At 36.2% G+C, this 13,610-nt stretch overlaps 1 protein-coding gene across 4 annotated transcripts in view; it reads left to right on the top strand.

Annotated features, from left to right (window-relative positions):
- ITPR2 (inositol 1,4,5-trisphosphate receptor type 2) overlaps positions 1-13,610 on the top strand; it is a 488,958-nt gene that overhangs the window by 1,425 nt on the left and 473,923 nt on the right. The window lies entirely within an intron of this gene.

A 13,610-nucleotide genomic window follows, 5' to 3' on the forward strand; every position in this document is an offset into this window, starting at 1 on the left:
ACTCCTGGCCGGTCACTGTTAGGTTTTAGGGCACATGACTTAACATGCAGTGTCCTTGGACCGTGACTGTGAGCCATATTATAACGGAGTGGGTGCCTACTCGACCGAGGTCGTGGAAGTCACCAGTACTTACACAGTTTGTGTTAATTGTGCATCTCCCCCGTAGGTGAAGGAAGGGAGGTAGATATAATTGATTCCCTTTAAGGTCAATGTTAATCGTGAAACTGAAATGGGTAAGAAAAAATATCAGTGGCCAGTGTGTATGTTGGGTTTGTAACTCATGAGCTACCATTTGTTCCTGAAAGAATTCACAGTACAAGGACATTTTTGTGCCCCCAGCACCATTTTGCAGATGAACTCTGTTGCACTTCACCTTTCCCCACCATAGACTCACTCTCTGGGTGGTGGGTAAGCAGGAAGGGCTCCAGGGCCAAAATGCTTAGGGTCAAATCCTGGCTTCTCCATGTGTGAATCTTATGACTGTGGGATGGGCAAGTTACAAAATCGCTCTGTATCTCAGTTTCCTCATGTCTAAAGTTGGGAAGAATGATGGTTTCTACCTCACAGGGCTTTGGTGAGGAAGAAGTGAGTTAATATATGTAAAGCGCTTAGCACAGTACCTGGCACATAGTAAGCACTTATGTGTCAGCTATTGTAATTAGCACTACCTTGGTTCCTGTGAACAATAGTTAACACTGGTAGACAAAATGATAAAAAAAAAAAAAAAAGGACTAGGAATAGAGTATAAAGCCTAGACAAACAAAAGGCCATGTGTTTGTAGTGTCTCATTCAGCAAAGGTATGTGTTTATGTATCTATACACATAAAGAGTTATAGGTGGTAAATCAGGAAGCTGCTGCTTCAGCAGTTGTGGACTCTGTCCTGCTCATTATAGAGATCAGGGAACTCAGGGGAAGAGAAATGAGGTGACTTACCTAAGAAACAGAGGATATTAATGCCAAAAGCTGGAACTGTAACCCTGTCTCCAGATTCCCAGCCGAGTGTGTGTTTCTTTGGCGACATATCATAATCTTTAAGCCTTGAGAAAAAGAAAGCTCTTGACCTTTAATGTAGTGTATGTTTGTGAAAATATTTATTTGTATCCAAATTTCTTGCTGGTGTTTTGAAAGTTGCGTTTCTACAGAACATGTGTAGTATTATTTTTCTGTTAACAAATTGAGTCTTGTTGAGGTTAATATGACAAGACCTCTGTGTAGCTCGATTCTGAGGTGAGGAAGGATCTTCAGAAAAGCTGCCCTTGGTGAAGCTTGGTGCTTTGATTGGATATTCTTTTTCTCTAACCTGTGGAGCTAAAAATTTGGCTTAAAGTTTTAGCTCTTTATCCATTTGACACTTTCGATAGCATGATGGCTTTTCAAATTCAGCTTAAGAGAGTAGTTAATGAGAATTTAGTGGATAAGCATTTCAAGGTAATTCTTGGTAAAGATAGTCATCTGCAAACAAATTTTGTCTGATTTGAACATTTAGTGTGTAAGGAAGTTTTGGAGGGTATGCATTATTTTCATTTTGCTTTGGGGAAGTTTTGCAATAAGGTAATGAATTTTTCTGTTAAAAAACCGATCAGTTTCATTCTTGAAGAGTTTAGCAGGCTCCTCTTAGAGATACTTCCTACTGGAAATGTGGGAGGAATTTTCTTAGGCTCTGTGACTGAGCTTCCAAGTTTGATTTCTCAGTGTGAGAAATTAGAATGCCCCAGTTGCAAAGATTTGCATTTCCTCTTTTTTCTCCAGTTATCCTTTAACCAGTAGGTACCTGATGTTTCTGAATCCCGAATTGTTGCTGACTGAGGTATTTTTCTCCCAGTTTGTGTAGGTGCAAAAGGGGCCAGTTTGTATTTTGTAACTTAATTTTTCATCTAAACATCTATTTAAGAAACACTTATATTGATTTAAGGAAAACTGCTTTAAATCCTGTAGAATGAAGATGGTGAATATATTTTAAATAAACAAATTTCTGGCTAAAGGTACATTTTAGGGTTATAATTTCTATTTTTTAAAAGGAAGGGAGGGAATTTTGGGAGCTGCTGTACAATTTTAAATGCAGTGGTAATAGTTCCTTCTTCCCTTTTTATTTTCTTTATCCTGAGCCTTACTTCCCTGGTTATTGCCACATCTGACACTTCATATTTCTGAATATGATATCACCTTGAATATGATATCAAGGTCAATATCACCTTGACCAGTGATTAGGTACCATCCAGTGGGAATGAGCATAGCAGGACTTCCAGGGTGGGTGGGATAGAATCAGTAAAAAGGTATTTAACTCCTTCATTGTCTATTCTCCATATGGTTGAAAGGTTAGTAAATGACACATGTGCATATGAGTGTGTGTGTGTGTGTGTGTGTGTGTGTGTGTGTGTGTGTCTATATATGTATAAGTGATTGCTGCTTTTGGCTTGAGGTTTCTTCGCAGGATCTACCAAGAGTCAACACCCACTAGTTAAAGTCTCAGCAAACTATCAGATGACACTCATTGATGCCGTGACTACAGAGCATCATAATAATCTCTTAACCAGAGTGACAAAAAACTGGGGCCCTTATCTTTACTTGCTGCTTGATTTTTGGCCAATTCAGTGAACTTTTCAGTACCTTTGTTTCCATGTTCAATGATGGACATTAGGTAGGGTGATGGCGTGTCACACAGTTTATAATTCTACCTTAATTCCTCGGATGAATAAAACTATAAATGCATACCTTTTATTGTTCCCAATTATAGTCCCTTGACTTTCCCTTCCTGATCTTTTTCTCTGTTTAATGTTTTTGGTATTTAAATATTTGCAGATTTGGTTTATTATTATCTTTTCTTCTGTCATTGAATTATGCTACTCTTATTACAGTTTTAAGATTCTTTCCCTTACTAGGACTGTCTGATCAGTGAAGAAAGAGTCAAGTAGATGAAGCAAGGCATGGTTATAGTCAACTTCTATTTTAGAATAATTTGCAGATTATCTTTAGTCTTTCCAACAGAACCCTTCCAAGTTAACAGCCAGTATTTCCTGCTGTAACTAGCTGTATAAACTTAGCTTTGTTTTGGTTGAGGCATATGCTATTTTGATAAAAAACATCTAAAAATCCATTGAATATTTGCATGCATGTTCAGTGGAGAGGAAGAAGACAGTATAATCTTGAAAACTTAGCTGTTTTGGAAAATCTAAGGGTTAGTAGTGTCATGTTATGGAACTTGAAATCTGCTCAGGTACAAAGACAGTTTCTCAAGTGGTGAACATAAAGTCTATTTTAAGCTAAAGTGGACTGTTTCTTAAACTTAGAAGTCATTCCATAAATGACTTCTCTTTTAGCTTTTAGACCCTCTCTTGTGGATAGCTCGGTCAGGTAAACAACCATCCCTCCTCAAATGCCTGGCTTGGCTCTGATAGACTGAAACTCACAGGCAACTGCTTGATCTTTTTCTAGGTTTAACAGAAGCTTATTTTATTTTATTTTATTTTATTTTTTGCATAGGTAACACATTTCATAATCACACTGTCCCCTTGGAACTGTCCTTATACAGATGGTACAAGGGTAACTTACAGAATATAGACAGAATACTATAGACTCATAATTTAAAACTGAAATTCCAGGCAGAGGGTGTGTCTTCATATACAAATATAGAAGAAGAAGTAACAGTGGACATCTATGACAAATTTATGGCATAGTAACAGAATGAATTTTACTCCTTTTTTTTTTTAACACCAGATCTTGGTAACTGCTCATCAGATTATAATGAGAAGTGTAACTTTAATGATCATTCATTCATTCATTCATTCAATGGATAAAACTCTGCTTTTCAAATGTATTGATGCCTTTTTTTTTTGTGGTTATCTTTCCACTCCCATGCAGATTTAGACTGGAAATTTTTCAATATATGCCTTCAGAAAACCATAATTCTACTTGAAAAATACAAAACAACATACATGGGAAATAGTGACAGAAAATAGAACAGCATGTTAGCAGTTATGGCACCACATGGTGAATGGATAGGTGATTTCCATTTTCATTTTTGTATCTCCTATATTTCCCAGGTTCTATATATGTTTCTGTAATTAAACATCTATTACTGATACAGTTGGGAAAGCTAGCCAAAGTGAAAGTGATGTTTTGAAAGAGTCTTCAATTTCTTATTACTGTTAGTCGACAGTATTTATCTTAAAAAGCATAAATAAAGCATTGTACTGGTCATAGTCTGCAAGAAAACTGCAGACGAGGAAACTGCATGCCACTGAAATAGATGGTCTTATGTTTACTGTAAACCCAACTTGTTCCTAGCTATTATTGGTATTTTAAAATGTATTATGGGAAAATGTTTGACCGGTAATGCTGAGCAGTTATAAATGATTGATTTAACTTATACAGTAAATAGATAGTTTGTTTTATTTTAGAAGTCTGTTTATACATGTAAGAAGTAAGCACTTTAGCATGGCCGACTTGTTCATGTTCATAATCTTAGTAGTCACAATGAAACTTTTATTTCCTGAGTCAGCTTCTATAGGCGATAGTTTGTGAAGGATTTCTTTTTGTGTAGGTATGATTGAAATATTTTTCTTAAGTATCTTTGAAATGGATGATTAGCTCTCTCAAAATTCAAATCACTCATTGGTTAACAATGGCGATTTTATAGTTTATACTAACACACACCCACAGAAATCCAACCCTGAATAAGAATAAATTAAATTATGAGGCTATTTACAAAAAAGTTTAATCATAAAATTGAAAATGTGTCTACATCACGCATCAAGTCCATGTAACTTTCCTTGTGAGGTGGTTTATGCTGGAGCATGCTGCAGATGGAATCATTAATTCACTCAACAAATATTTAATGAGCCCTGACTATGTGCTTGGGATACAGTGTGAAGATATGCTGGATCTTATGTGGTTTGTGGATTCCTTTGAGAAGTTGGCTAAGACCTATGAGAGAGTATATGTATTTGGCACCTTCTTTGCTCTCAGTGCTATAAATGCCACAGGGTAAAGAACTGTTATTTTAATCTTTGTATGCTTAGCACCTCACACAGTTCCTGTTTAATAAATGTTTGTGAAGTCAGCGTAGTAACTATTTAGTGATGGAGGTGAGACTGATATTGAATAACCACAACATAAGGCAATTCTTTTCAAATGTCATAAAGATGATTAAAAACAATATTGTAAAGAAGTCAGAAGAAGATTCTGTTGCTTCTTGCTGGTGTGATCTCGGTGGGGGGGGGGCGCTTCGAGGAGGAGGTCGTATTTAAGCTGAACTTTGAAAGATCATTAGGATGGATATTTGTCTCAAATCTGTACCCATAATTTGAGCACATATTATTTTTTTATTTTAGAGAGAAAGAGAGAGAGAGGGCATGGGTTGGGGAGAGGGGCAGCCGGAGAGAGAGAATCTTAAGCAGGCTCCTCACTGAGCGTGGAGGCAGACGCGGGGCTCAGTCCCACAACCCTGGGATCATGGCCTGAGCTGAAATCAAGAGTTGGATGCTTAACTGACTGAGCCACCCAGGTGCCCCTTGATATATATTTTTGATGTTTTTTTTTTTTTCTTCATTTAAAAAGAGGCTTGGTGAAATTTTACTGTCGATTTTTGATAGCTCCAAAAAAGGAAGCAAACAATTGGATATTTTTGAGATATGAAAAGATAGAAGACATGATCTAAGAAGATATTTTATGCTAATTTCCAAATATGAGAAGTTTAAGTTTGGCTCAGATCCTCTGAGTTGTTTAAACTGCCTTCAATCTTTGTCACATACACTGAATTTACTGAGACCCGAGATAATGAGGGCATGTTATAAAGAAGAAACTTGGGAATTATTTGGGGGAATTTATACAATGCTTCCAGCTTCTTAGGATATTATATATTTACTCCTTTCCCCTTATTTTTCCTTGTCCCCAGTGTTTCATAGTTTTTCTTCAGGAATCATGAACCTAATTAGAGTCTTACAGATCCCTGGAAATTTAGGCAATAAGGACAACTTTTTATCTAACATAGTTCTAAATTTCTTGGGATGCAAAAAAAAAAATAGTTTTGTTTTTTGTTTTTTGTTTTTTTTGCTTCATACTGCCTATGACTGTTCAATACACACACACACACACACACACACACACACACACACACACGTTCACACTTGGTATAGAATACCTTTCTGGTAGGTACGAAGCCCTCTTTTTTTTTGGTGCATTTATAGATAACCATGAATGAGGGGAAAGGCTTAGGAAGTGAGCAAAGCATACTCTGAATACATGTCTAAATTCTTAGAATTCAAATGTGTTATTGAGATTCTATTAGTAAGATGTTTGATCTCCTATTAAAATATCCTCACAAAAATTTCTTTGTGAAAATTACAAAATGCTAGACTTTTATTATATATTAGTTACCCAAAACAATTCCTCAACAGAGTCCTAGAGAAAACTGAAGTTTTTAATTAAGTAATTTCCTGGATATCTAGCCCTCTAAGACCTTGTGGTAGTGACTAATTTTGAAACAATCACTAAAGGCAGACACTGCTACTCTCCAAATGTTATTGAAAAGAGGATTCATCAAATTATGTAGGGAATTACATGGATCATCAGAGCTAAATAGAGCACAAACAGAACCGACAGAAACAAAAAAATAAAACTGGACCATAAAGTCGTTGATTGGCTTTTCTACTGGCAAATCAAAGTGTATTGCAGGTTTTTCCTGCTATTTGAAAGTTTACTTTATGTCATTTGCTTTACAAACGACCTACATTAATACCTAATTTTCATTAATTGAAAGAAATCCAAAGAGAATTTTTGCTTTTATGTCATGGTAATTGCTTCTTTGTTTTCTGCCATTTTGGCTTGCAAAAGCTTTCATAGGAATGCTCTACTTTCCAATAGTGGGGTGGGGAGGAGACCTGTTTTTGTACACATTTCTGAGCCTAAAGTGATCTCCAATTCATGTTCCAACTCACATTTAGTTAAATTAGTTACAAACCTTGTATTGAACTGTCTTGGATCCTCTTGAAAAGAATCTATCGGTATCCTTTGCTATCCTCATTCTTATGATCTGATCTCAAAAGCCCAAAAGATTTGGAAAGCAAAAGATACTTGCATATCATTTTCCCACATGGATAAAGCTTAGGAATCAAAAGTCTATATTATATTAGAAGTAAGGTTCTTTTGTTTGTGAGGAACAGAAACCATCTCTGGCTAGCTTAAGCAAAGAAGGAAATGTTAATTATAAGGATACTGGAGGAGCTCCAAGAAATTGAATGATGAGCTCAACAACTGAGCAGTAAGACAGGCTGCTGCTGTGGGAATCTTAATAGCAGAAACTTCTCTCTGGGTTCTCCGTTTACATGACCTGGATCCACCAGCAATTCCTATACTTTGCATCTTCTTAAATTTCATAATGTTGAGTGATGGAGTTTGTCTCCACTCAGATTATTCATTCATTAAGGTGCATGAACAATGCCAGGTTTGATTATCACGGAAATCACTGAGCAGAGGTGTCTGATTTCTGCTGGCTTCTGGGCAGTGTGGTATGGGGAGAGAGCTAAGGGGATTGTGAGCTTAGATCACTACTTTGTAGGTAAATAGTAACTTCCTAAGTGCCTTTCTAAATAAATTGTGGTAAAATACATATAACATAAAACTTGCCATCTTAACCATTTTAAGTATAAAATTCAGTGGCATTAATCATATTTACAATGTTGTGCAGCCATCACCACTATCCATTTTCAGATTTTTCATCATCCCAGACAGAAAGTCTGTACTCTTTAGATAATCACTTTCCCCACTTCCCCTCTGTGACTCCTAGTCTACTTTCTGTCTCTATGAATTTACCTATTCCAGGTGCCTCACATAAATGGAATCATACAATATTTGTCCTTTTGTGTCTGGGCTTATTTTACTAACTATAATGTCTTCAAGCATCATCCATATTGTAGCATGTACCAGTACTCCGTTCCATTTTATCACCAAATAATATCCTATTGGAAGGATTTAGCATGTGTGTTTATCTCTTCATCCGTTGATGGTTATTTGGGGTTGATTCCACTTTTTAATTGTTATGAATGACGCTGCCATGAATATTCATGTACAGGTTTTTGTGTGGATATATATACATTTTGTGTGGATATATATTTTTAATTCTTTTGGGTATATATCTAACAATGGAATTGGGGGGTCATATGGTAACCTCTTTCACATTTTGCCTCAGCCTTTCCTATTCTCCTTATCTTGCTCTACCCTTTTACCCCCCTACTATCTTATTATATACAATATAATTTACTATTTAATGTACCCATTGTTTATCATCTGTCTATGAACTCTTTGAAGGCGGGGATCTTTTTGTTTTGTCAATGAGTATCTCAAGTGCTTGGCTCAATAAATATTTATTGAATTAGAATATATATATTCTCAGGGCACCTGGGTGGTTCAGCTGGTCAAGCATCTGACTCTTGAATTGGGCTCAGGTCATGATCTCAGTGTTGTGGGATTGAGACTGCATCAGGCTCCATGCTAAGTGTGGACCCTTCTTAAGATTCTCTCTCCTTCTCTCTCTGTTTCCTCTCTCCACTCCTCCTTCCCCGTCCCAAGCCGCTTGTGTGCACGCTCTCTCTAGAATAATAAAAAAAGAGAATATATGTATTGTCAAATCTCTAAGTAGCTGTTAACATCAGTCCTTCTCTGGAAAGAAATCAATATAATTGTTCTTATTAAATGTTTTGAGAATCTATATAGGTAATTCTTTTGAAACACATGAAAGTTGCCATTAGTTTTATGGTGCCATTAAACCTCAGTATAATAGGTAGTTCAATAATCTCTTGGGTCATATCTCTGCACCTACCTAGCCCAACATGTGATACATCCTATAGTCTAGAAAAAGTAATGTGCATAGCCTTGTTTAATAGCCACATGAAAGAAAAGGTGATATTTCAGAAAGTTCGATTTTGTTTTTAATGTGTGCAAAGGGTGAATTTGTCATCTCTTTCTCTTTGTGAATAGTATATGATATATCCAGGGAGACATTTTGGCAAAAAAAGTTTAGTTGGGAATAATTTGCTAATATGAAACCGGAGAATAGTTGGAGAATTTATAGAACTTAAGAAAAATGGAATGACAACTTGTAATTTTTATTTTTGAAATTTAAGGATAAGTGTCTGGAAAATTTAAAAAGTAAGACAATGTCATTCTATTTCCTTTAGTTCTAATGTGCCATGATCTTCTATGATAGGTGTTTAAAATGTAATATTTTTAGAAAAGTACATTTGAGATGAAAGATACAAAACATGATCAGTTTTGCTTCATTTCTGTAACATCCACATTAATTCAGTGGAAGTACATCACACCAATTAAAGACAGTGACTTAAAAAATATATTATACAAAGCATCAACACAGTTACATTAGGGATCCAAAAGAAGTTAATGATTTAAGGACTAGCTACTTGTGTTTGGCTAAAGTGTTCAAGGTCATTGCTGATATCAGGGACATAACTACTTAAACATTTGCATTTCAAGTAGATTTTTGGCTTCAACCATGTTTTCAAAGAGGGTAATTTCAAACCTGGTTTGTTAAAATAGGCAGGAAATGTAAAGAAAGGAATTTTGTTGTTTTAAGGACTCTATGCTTGTGGCTAGGAATGGTAAATATTATGACATTTTTAAATCAAATTAAGCCTCATTGTCAATGAAAGTGTTAGTTATTTAAAACTTTACCAAATTAATCCATTTCTAGGATTAAGAACAAATGAAAATAGAGCCTCTATTTACCTTTCTTCACTATTTACCTGGCAGGACATGATTTAATAGTTGAGTTCTAATTCTAAATTCATGTGAAGAATGAGCCTCCTTTCCCAATCAGTACAAATGAAGTCATTGTTATCTGTTAGGGTGAAACCAAGTGCTTATTTCCAGTCTTAGCTGCTAAAGAATCTCTCAGAAAGGCTTTTAAAAATATTATCAAATTGCAAGTATAATAACACTTTGTTAATTATTGAAGAATCTGAATAAAGAATTGTTTAGATAAATTGTCATGTAGGACTTTTGAGAGGCAGTAATTACCTTGGCATATAAAGTTATACTATGACAGTTTTCTAAAGAGTGTGGGGCACCTGGGTGGCTCAGTCAGTTGAGCATCTGACTTCAGCTCAGGTCATGATCTCACAGTTTGTGGGTTTGAGCCCCGTGTCGGGCTCTGTGCTGACAGCTCAGAGCCTGGGGCCTGCTTCGGATTCTGTGTCAGTCTCTCTGCTCCTTCCCCACTCATGCTCTGCCTCTCTCTCCTTCAAAAATAAATAAACATTAAAACAATTTTTTTAAAGAGTAGATCAACATTCATATTGCACTTTTTTTTTTCAAAATGGAATTATAATTAATATGATAAACTCTAAAGAATTGATGCCAACTGCATCATTTAGTTTGAGACCAATTTAACTTAGCAAAATACATTTTAATTTCAGTTTCCATATCAGAGACTGCTAGTTATTCTCTCAAATTCATTTTTCCTTTCTTCCTTTTTATTTGTTTATTTAATAGAATTTACTGTGAAATTGGTTTCCATACTATTTTCTTTTCTTCCATACTAACAGAAGTATTTTAGTTTGTGGGTGCCTAGAGTAAAGACCACATTTCCCAGCCTCCCTTGCAGCCAGGGTGGTCATGGACTATACTTGGAAGTCGGGCCTTTAAAGAAGGCTTTTATTGCCCTCCTCCCACCCCACTGCCTTCAGTTAATTGCAATATGAGCAGGTAAGAAACCATTTTGAATCATGGTGATAATAGAGCATCTATAAATGAACCTATTCTCTGGATATCCTCAAATCCTGGCTTGACTATATTCTAACAGATGATGAAACTGGATAGGCACACAAAGGCCAGATCATATTCCCCATTAGGTAATGTGAAGCCATTGAAGGATTTTTAAGCAGTATAGTGAAATGATCAGGTTTTGCTGTAGGGGGATCAGACAGTGGTAAAGAGCAAGAATAGAATAAGGTTGGAAATGGTAGACATGGGAGGAATCAGGGTCATATGTAAGGCAGCCTGAGCCAGGCAGCTGTGCTGGGGATGAAAAGTAGCTTATCATAGAATCACTGAAGGGACAGTATCTCTGGTTAGTGTTTCACTTACCAGACCTAAAATGTTTCATAGATTAAAATATTCATTGTGACTTTTGAGGCTTTATTTTAAGAATGAAACACATGGGGTGCTGGGTGGCTCAGTCAGTTAGGCGTCCGACTTCAGCTCAGGTAATGATCTCAAGCCTTGTTGAGTTGGAGCCCTGTGTCTGGCTCTGTGCTGACAGCTGAGAGCCTGGAACCTTCTTCGGATTGTGTTTCCCTCACTCTCAGCCCTTCCCCTGCTCCCCCTGCTCCTGCTCTGTGTCTCTCTGTCTCTCAAAAATAAATAAACATTGAAAAAAAATTTAGAAATTTCTTTAAAAAAAACCCGAAACATATAGAAAGAAGTTTCTGTTTCATTTGCTTATGTTTGGATAAAATGTCATGAAGCCCAGCACAACCTCACGCTTTTTGGGGCTCTGAGATCCAAGCCTCATCTTGTTCCATGCTTTCCTCTGCTGGCTCTCTGCTTCAGGCACAATGCTTCCCTCCCCCTCCCCCTTTTTTTAGGTGCACAAACATTCTGAGCTTCCTCTTACCACAGGGCCTTTTCACACATTTTCTTCTCTGTCTGGTAGGTTTCCTCACTTAACCCCATGCCTTTCACCTAATTTATACCTATTCATTATTCAGATTTCAGCTCAGTGACCCTTCTGCAGTAAACTTTTCCTGATCTCCCAGACTGTGTGAGTTCCCTTTCTATATGCTCATACAGCACCATACTTTTTTTTTTTTCCTTCAGAGAGTTTATCACAGCTATAGTTTTAATTTTACTTAAGGTTACTCTGTAAGGGCAGAGACCATGTGTGGTTGTGTTCACAATCATGTTCCTAATGCTTCACACAGTATTTGTCGGATAGTAGGTACTCAGGAAATTTTGTGTTTGATTCAGACAAACCTGGTTTCAAATCACACTGTACCTCTTGGTATTACCTTAAGAAGGACTTAACACCTGAAACCTCAATTTCTTTATCTGTAGAGTGGGATTATTGCCTAGTTTATACTATTGTGATAAGATTAATGGCAATTAACATATGTGGAACACTTAGTAAGAATCAAACCCTTAGCATCAGGCGCCTAAATTAAATAGGGTAGAAACCATAAATATTCAAAAAATCAACATGAATCTCCTTTTGGAAGCTTGGTTGACTTCAGAGTGCATCGATGTTGAAAGTTCTGCTGTATTATGTTTATAAAATTTTGCAGTAAAACAATTTAAGCTGGTGTTTGTTTAGTAGGCTGTTCAAAGGCACGATGCCTTATCTATTATTTATTTTGGTTTTGGCTTTTTTTTCTTCCTTACTTTGATAATGCACGTCACTAAATTGCAAGCACCTACATTTATCTTTTATTAGTGATTTGATGCCTGCTATCTTTTTGATGTAATGGGAACACCTGAAGTGTACCAACATTAGTAATAACCTTAGAATTGCTTGGCATATATATGTATGGTATATATATGTATATATATATATATATGGCATCTATATGTATATATATATGGTATCTATCTGGCATCTCTCTCTCTCTCTCTCTCTCTCTCGCTCTCTCTCTCTCTCTCTCTATATATATATATATATATACCCTGTCTTCCTTGACTAGAATTTTCAAGTCTTGTTACATTTTATTTATTTGTTTATTTATTTATTATTTTTAAATTCTTAATTTAAGTAGGCTCCACACCCAACGTGGAGCTTGAACTCACCACCCTGAGATCAAGAGTCCTAGGCTCCACCAACTGAGCCAGCCAGGCACCCTAAGTCTTGTTACATTTTAAAGACAACATATTATTTTAGTTGCTAATATTTCTTCCCTGGTAGAACATAGTGGTAAAAGGAAACAATTTTGTTTAATTTATTGAAACAAAAACAAATGTTTGCTTTGGAGCCATGAGAATAGAGGTTTTGCACAACTTTTCTCTGGACAGCTGGTGCTACTATACTTCTCTAGTCTCCTATGGGCCAAGATCTCCTAATGAACTTCCGTGAATGGTTGAGGGATTAGCAAAAACTGCTATCTAATTTGGATAATTAATCAATTTACAAATAAACAAATTTGCCTAGGATAATCTTATTAAATTTTGAACAGTGACTAATCAAATTTTGATGGCCTCTTATCTTGGGAATACTAATGATTTTTAGACAAAATCATGGGGGTCTGAAAGGCATAGAGAGTGTCTCTTATATATACCAAACAAAAAAAATGATGCAGGCTGTAGCCTTCTTTTAGATATGCCATAAAAGGAGATTTTACTATTTACTGGAATCTTAATATATATATATATACACACACAAACTATTGAAGAATCCTTATAAATTAAAGCATTAAAAAACACTTATACCCTCCACTTTATTTTTTTTTAACTTTTAAAATGTTTATTTATTTTTGAGAGAGAGAAAGAGAGAGAGAGAGAGAGAGAGAGAGAGAGAGAGACAGAGCATGAGCAGGGGAGGGGCAGAGAGAGGGGAAGACACAGAATCCGAAGCAGGCTCCAGGCTGTGAGCTGTCAGCACAGAGCCTGA

Source organism: Panthera pardus, unplaced genomic scaffold (genome assembly GCF_024362965.1).
Source record: "Panthera pardus isolate Hobbes unplaced genomic scaffold, ASM2436296v1 HiC_scaffold_6, whole genome shotgun sequence".
NCBI classification, from domain to species: domain Eukaryota; kingdom Metazoa; phylum Chordata; class Mammalia; order Carnivora; family Felidae; genus Panthera; species Panthera pardus.